Raw genomic sequence first — 8,323 nt, forward strand, 5'->3', positions numbered from 1 at the left:
CTGTCCTGGTTCTTAGATTTTTTTTTTAAACATTTTTAATTAACTTAATAGAATTTTCTGAGCTGACGGACCTTACCAGAATGGTAATTATAGCCCTATGATGTATAACTACCACGGCATAATTCTTCTTCCATCTGCTAGCTCGCCCCATGCTAGTCTTACAGCAGCTCACACTTATTCAGAGGAGCCTCTAGGTGTGTAAACGCTATCTGAGAACCTCAGACCTAACCTGGGAAGTATCTTTGAAGTAAAAATTTTTAAAAAAGCCTGTATTAAAGAAAAAAAAACCTTCACTTAGGAAAAAGAGGACAAATGAAAACACAAGGAAATAGTGAAAAGGGAAGGTTCTAATACCATCAATTATGCTAACTGTTTCATTGCTACCTAGGTGGGCAGGTCCTAAAATGAATGGAAGTCGAAAAACAAATCTGTGCTGCTGTAGAAGAAATAAGAAATGTTGTATATTGGTCTTATTATAACTTGGTCATTTTAATATGCTCACTGTTTGCATATTTAGTTTTATATTATTAGATATTTGTTCTAATATTATATTTATATTTTTATATACATTTTTATTTACACTTTTTCTTATTTTTATGTACATTCCTGAGTAGTATAGAATCTACATGTTTCATCAAGCCGCCCCTTTACTTTGAAGTTGACAGGTACCACGCCCCCTTAGTCCCCAAAACACCTCATGTCAACACACCCCTTTCCTTTCCATTACGCCTCCTTTCCTTTGTGCGTTGACAGGTCTCCCCGCCCTCCTCCACCACATCCACGCCCCCATCTGGCCTACACAGGCATGTCTGGGCAAGTGCCCTCGCACCCCTCCCTTCAGAGGGCCATCTGTGCGCATTCCAGAGGTTGAAGAATGTAATGGGTTCAAGAATGTCAATTTGATCCAGGGCTAATAATGTGTGAGGCTTTTATATCTAAGTGTGTAACTACAGTGTTGGCCAAAAGTATTGGCACCCCTGCAATTCTGTCAGATAATACTCATTATCTTCCAGAAAATGATTGCAATCACAAATTCTTTGGTATTATTATCTTCATTTTATTTGTCTTCAATGGAAAACCACAAAAAGAATTGTCAAAAAGCCAAATTGGATATAATTCCACACCAAACATAAAAAAGGGGGTGGACAAAAGTATTGGCACTGTTTGAAAAATCATGTGATGCTTCTCTAATTTGTGTAAATAACAGCACCTGTTACTTACCTGAGGAACCTAACAGGTGGTGACAATAACTAAATCACACTTGCAACCAGTTGAAATGGATTAAAGTTGACTCAACCTCTGTCCTGTGTCCTTGTGTGTACCACATTGAGCATGCAGAAAAGAAAGAAGACCAAAGAACTGTCTGAGGAATTGAGAAGCAAAATTGTGAGGAAGCATGAGCAATCTCAAGGCTAAAAGTCCATCTCCAAAGACCTGAATGTTCCTGTGCCTACCATGCGCAGTGTCATCAAGAAGTTTAAAGCCCATGGCACTGTGGCTAACCTTACTAGATGTGGACGGAAAAGAAAAATTGAGAGATTTCAACGCAAGATCGTGTGGATGGTGGATAAAGAACCTCGACTAACATCCAAACAAGTTCAAGCTGCCCTGCAGTCCGAGGGTACAACAGTGTCAACCCGTACTATCCGTCGGCGTCTGAATGAAAAGGGACTGTATGGTAGGATACCCAGGAAGACCCCACTTCTTACCCAGAGACATAAAAATGCCAGGCTGGAGTTTGCCAAAACTTACCTGAAAAAGCCAAAAGACCTTTTGGAAGAATGTTCTCTGGTCAGATGAGTCAAAAGTAGAGCTTTTTGGGAAAAGGCATCAACATAGAGTTTACAGGGAAAAAAAAAGAGGCCTTCAAAGAAAAGAACACGGTCCCTACAGTCAAACATGGCAGAGGTTCCCTGATGTTTTGGGGTTGCTTTGCTGCCTCTGGCATCGGACTGCTTGATCGTGTGCATGGCATTATGAAGTCTGAAGACTACCAACAAATTTTGCAGCATAATGTAGGGCCCAGTGTGAGAAAGCTGGGTCTCCCTCAGAGGTCATGGGTCTTCCAGCAGGACAATGACCCAAAACGCACTTCAAAAAGCACTAGAAAATGGTTTGAGAGAAAGCACTGGAGACTTCTAAAGTGGCCAGCAATGACTCCAGACCTGAATCCCATAGAACACTTGTGGAGAGATCTCAAAATGGCAGTTTGGAGAAGGCAACCTTCAAATCTCAGTTTGCCAAAGAAGAATGGTCTAAGATTCCAGCAGAGCATTGTAAGAAACTCACTGATGGTTACCGGAAGCAGTTGTTTGCAGTTATTTTGTCTAAAGGTTGTGCTACGAAGTATTAGGCTGACGGTGCCAATACTTTTGTCCAGCCCATTTTTGGATTTTTGTGTAAAATGATCAATGATTTGACTTTTTTTTTCATTCTCGTTTGTGTTTTTTCAGTGCAAGCAAAATAAATGAAGATATTAATACCAAAGAGTTTGTGCTTGCAATCATTTTCTGGAAGAAAATGAGTATTATCTGACAGAATTGCAGGGGTGCCAATACTTTTGGCCAACACTGTATATGCTGATGGAGTTACAATGATAATGATTCTTCTCTCATATCGCTTATTAGGCGCATACAGATATCAGTTATTAGGGGTATACGTATGTCTTAGGGGGCCACAGACATGCCCTGGCACGTCGTATGTCTTAGGTGTTACAGCTAGTTGTGTCGCTATAGGCTGATGGAATTAGAATGATAATGGTTAGGAGTCTCGCTATAGATGTGAAGGGAGTTTATTTTCAGAGCGAGTTATTAGCTTGTATATGGATTAAACACAGGAAAAATGCAATGTTTTAATAACTTTATTCAACAAATCCGAGTTACATTATACAGTATAATATTACAGTTACATTGTATCATAATATACACATGAACAATATTTACAATTTACAAGCTTAACCAAGAAGCTTGTAATATGGAAGGAACGCGTTGTTTCGGAAATAAGCTGGCTTTTGTAACACCAATAGCTGAGGAGGGTTTGACCAGGAGATGGCGCTTAGGGGTGACATTTACAGGAGACTCAATCAGGTTCATTTTTAAACCGTCCAGAATTTCGCTCGTAGATGAATTACCTACAACAGTAGAAGGCATATTTATGTCGGCCATGGCCAGCATAAACGCATCCCAGCCCAAAGGGGGTTTGTTTCTTGAGAGCCTATGGCTTTGCGTAGCGTTGCGCACAAGGTCCAGCATTTTAGAGCCAGGAACAACGTCGCCCTTGTAAATAAATTCACCTTTATCATTCCAGGCCGCAACGTCACCACTCTGCATCATCCTACTTAACAAAAGTTCAGCATTTTTCTTAAAACGGGGTTTAGCATGCGTTACAACAAACTCATGAATCGAATTGCTTTTATTAGCGGGTGTATTTGGCAATTGATGATCAGGCTCAGACTGCTTAACAAGGTGCAAAGTCATGCTCTCTTTAGAGCTCTGCTTAGCGAGAACCAAGTACCTTTGCATTATATCAATGTATCTTTTAATTTTCACATCATCCGGTAAGTCAGAGCTGTTTAAATAAAATACCGCTAATTTCAGTATCCATGCGTTGTATTATGCTCTGTCTTACATCGGGTGGCGGTGTAAAGACTTGACTTATTCTGTTGAGTTCATGTTTGGGTACCAAGTACATTTTCTCCACATGATTCATTATTTGTTAAAAAGCAAACTCGTTATTAACGGAATTTCAAATCCCAATAGCGGACCTATGAATCCACCTGTCTGATTCACTAAGCGCTTCTTTTTCTTTATGGAGATTGTTTTATCACACAGCCTCCTTATAGCTTTACACCACTTTTTTAGTATGTTTTTCTGACGTTCCTTTAGCGGAATTCATCCTTTCAAGATGTTTAAGGCGATCTCGCCTATGGAGGATATTAAATCATCGCTAGCATGACTCAAAATAGATTTCCATACATAAGGCGTCGCTTTTACAAGCATTTTTAAGAGAGCCCAATTACGACGTAATCTCTCTCACATATTGCCGCTGCTACGTAGTCGGCCTAGAATGCGCTTAAACTTCTAAATCTAACTTTTTAAAAGTATTTTTCTTTAGAATATACACAGCCGGCAGAGCCGGTGGTAAGAACCCCGACCTTAAACGGAGGTGCTCGGGGGTGGTAGCCCTTAACTCTACTAGCAGGTGCCCTTAAGGATCCCGCGTAGCATCCTCAAAAGCTTCCAAGAAGAAATGTGTTTTCCCAGGATACATCTGTCTCGCTAATGATAGAATTTGCAATTTATCACGAGGGTTATGAAAGAGAACATGTACTTGGTGTTTAAATTTAGCATTCTACTCTTTTTACCCTGGCAAAATATGTTCTGTACCAGATAAAAAATACTTGATTTCTATGATGCACGTACTTAGTAAATGCCTTTTCAAGCTCATTGTTTACACTACCAGTTTCCATAAGATCATCAACAACAGTCAAATTTACCTTGTCGGGCGGGAATAGCTCGTCATCTACGAAGGTATTTGGTAATGCTTCAATAAATCTAATGTGTGGAAAGCGTAGAGAGAGTTCATCATACAGTTTTTGCCAACAATCATAAAACCAAACAATATTATCGGGTTTGTGTGATAAATGCGTGTCAGTATTTTCTAGCAGTTTTCTTACAAAGAAACTTTTTCCAGAACCAGATGTCCCCGCCAAAATGCATGAAGAAAGATGTTGTAAGCGTGTCCATGGTATTAAAACACGAATGACCGCTCTGTAAAAGCGCGTGGCACCGTCTTTCAAAAACAGGATCCAGGAGCTTCTTAAAAAGAGCAACTAATTCGCCTGAAAAAGAATAGTTTGTGTGTCATAAGTGTATTAGAGCCCGAAAGGTAGTGTGGCAAAATAGTCTTGTAGCCGTCTCTTTGTGTATACACACCTCTGGGTTTTGCGCAATGGCCTTGTTTCAATCTGCCACAATTTCCTGTTTCTAACAATGCCTGGCTGCTCCAAAGAGATACATTTCTGGGATTCAAGCCCACGGTTGTGGATGTAATCCAAAACCAAATCCTTTAGACCAGGGGTGCCCAATACGTCGATCGCGATCTACTGGTAGATCGCAAAGGACGTATGGGTCGATCGCGGGATGCAGGGATCCCCGGTGTCTGCTTCTTCACAGTGCAGGCTGAGAATCATCTCCAGACACCGGCAGGCTTGGGCTGCGGCAGCCCCGCCTGCCAGTGTCTGTAGATGACTCTCAGCCTGCGCTCTGAAGAAGCAGAACACTGGGGATCCCTGGGCAGCCACAGAACGCCGCTGTCTTGCTCTCACGATCCGCCCGGTCACACCCACAGACATGCCCGCCCACAAGCCCGCCCAGTCCCGCCCATAGGTCCACCCACAGGCTGACCTGACCCCGCCCTAGTAGATCTTTTGCCTTGGTCAGCTAAAAAGTAGCTCACACACTGAAAAAGTGTGAGCACCCCCTGCTTTAGACTGTCAAAATTGACATCCCGAGAATTACCAACATTTAGTGTGATGCCCTTAACCTTCAAAACCGTCTTACTGGTATTCAGTTTGTACCCGTAGGATTTTGGCCCTGTAGATACAAATTATGTGATGTAGGTGTTATCGGGTATCTCGCTGGTTAATTCGCCCAAATAATCACTTAAAGGTTGTGATGAATCGGGCCCTCAATCATGATTCTCAGCTATATTTATAACTATCTATGTATTGTATCAGTGTGATGAATGGCCCATCAGTTATGGCCCATCTCCTATACAGGGCCTATTATTCCTATTTGCCATTTTTAAGTCACCATCCTGCAAGCTGATTTTGTTACCTTGGCAAAGTGTGAAGGCTGATGCCCAAGGCAGATCTAATTACCTGTTGCCAATTGTTAGGACGAAAGCCATTGTCAACTTCTGGCTAAGGCATTAACATATCTGTACTAATTCGTTATTGTCAGCAGGGGTCTTCCCTACAAAATAAGGGTTGAAAGGAAATCTATGGCTGCACACCCAGACTCTGCCGTACCAAAGCTGAGTCATAGGTAACTTCAAAGAGTTATAGGTTTTTGATAATAATCTCTCCGAGGGAAGATGCTACCATTATGAAAATTAATTCTTCAGATGTGCAGTACCAAGCCGCACATTTTAAGGCCAAGAACCGTACGCCTGCGGGCCTAGAACGAGCTCAGACGCTGATCTCGTTACTCATAGGTAATTGGGTTATCATGTTTGATTCGTCATAATGTGAGGAATTGCGCTGTTCCGCCCCGGCCCCCGTGGTGCGAGGACTCCGGCCTCCACCTTAGCCACCCGGCCGCAGCCGCTGGCCTACCTGGCCTTGGCCACGGGCGAAAACCGCAATCGCCTTCTTATCTATACCGTCCGCTCCCCCAAAACCAGAGAGAGGACCGGGCCTTATAGGATAATACGAGTAGAGCCTTCTAAAGTTTTAAAGTTTTATTAACCCAAGATGGTCGATACTAAGTCAGCCAGAGATACATATAAAGATATACCCTGGCGGATACAAGCGTATATAGTTACAGAAAGGTATGATACAGGGCAGTAAGGTAAAAAAAGATTAGAAACAGAAACAGTCCTTAGGCACCCGGCGCTTCCGCAGCCAGCGCATGATATCCATAAGGCAAGAGAGGACAGTCCATTACAGTCCATGGTGGGGGCACACGCAGCTCCCCCACATAACATATAGCAATAAAGAGAGTTTTTAGCCATACCGGTGTAAAAAGTCTATAAAAGTCCATGGTGGTTAAAAGTCCATAATAATCCATGAATCCATTAGGGTTAAGTAGCACATGGCTTTCTTTCAAAGTCCCTCAGCCACATGGCTTTCTTTGTTCATGCCTCTCCCCCCCAGCAAGGGGGGAGGGGACCACACACACAGAGACGACTTGCTCACGTCGTGCCCAGATGCAGGGTCAGAGAAGAATAACAAGAAGCTCCGCCCCAGGTCAATCTTATATTGACCCTGGACTCCACCCTGGAATGACATCATCAGGGTTTTAGACCCACCCTTTATCTTAGCAATCAAATAACTATAAATGGTCATAATTACTCATCACATGATCAGACGGTCAAACCAGGGGCATGACGGGGTTCACAGCGAGGTCCCCAACACATAGACATCAAACATGATAACCCAATTACCTATGAGTAACGAGATCAGTGTCTGAGCTCGTTCTAGGCCCGCAGGCGTACGGTTCTTGGCCTTAAAATGTGCGGCTTGGTACTGCGCATCTGAAGAATTAATTTTCATAATGGTAGCATCTTCCCTCGGAGAGATTATTATCAAAAACCTATAACTCTTTGAAGTTACCTATGACTCAGCTTTGGTACGGCAGAGTCGGGGTGTGCAGCCATAGATTTCCTTTCAACCCTTATGTTGTAGGGAAGACCCCTGCTGATAATAACAAATTAGCACAGATATGTTGATGCGTTAGCCAGAAGGTGACAATGGCTAACAATTGGCAACAGGTAATTAGATCTGCCTTGGGCATCAGCCTTCACACTCTGCCAAGGTAACAAAATCAACTAGCAGGATGGTGACTTAAAAATGGAAAAATAGGAATAATAGGCCCTGTATAGGAGATGGGCCATAACTGATGGGCCATGCATCACACTGATACAATACATAGTTATAAATATAGCTGACGCTGGGTTCACACCTGCGTTTGGGGTCTCCGTTCTATGGTTTCCGTCTTCTGCATGCCAGAAGACGGAAACCATAGACCGGGTCCGGCCGTGCGCGGCGGTGAGCATTTTAGGCTCTCCGCCGCGAAACCGGATTTTTTTATCCGGACACAGAGTACTGCATGTCCGACTCTGTGTCCGGATTATAAAACCCGGTTTCGCGGCGGAGAGCGCAAAACGCTCACTGCCGCGCACGGCCGGACAGCTTTCTCACCCATTCAAATGAATGGGTGAGAAAGTCTCCTGCAGGTTTCCGTCTCCTGCCTGTGTTTTAGGCAGGAAACGGAAACCTAAGTACGGAGTGCCGAGCCGCAGATGTGAACGAGCCCTGAGAATCATGATTGAGGGCCAGATTCATCACAAAGGTGGACACCAGTCACCTTCACGATGTACAAAAATGACAGAATCTGTGTCATGATAAAGGCACCTCTCCTGCAGCCTGTCCAACAGGGAGTAGAGCTCTAGTCTGGCGTAGGCAGTAGTACTGTATTTTCCGGACTATAAGGCGCACATAAAAACCTACGATTTCCTCAGAAATCGTAAGTGCGGCTTATAGTCTGGTGCGCCTTATATATGGATGGAAGCGGCGGCAAAGTCTGTGTGCCGCTTCCAT

This window comes from Leptodactylus fuscus, chromosome 6 (assembly GCF_031893055.1).
Source record: "Leptodactylus fuscus isolate aLepFus1 chromosome 6, aLepFus1.hap2, whole genome shotgun sequence".
NCBI classification, from domain to species: Eukaryota; Metazoa; Chordata; class Amphibia; order Anura; family Leptodactylidae; genus Leptodactylus; species Leptodactylus fuscus.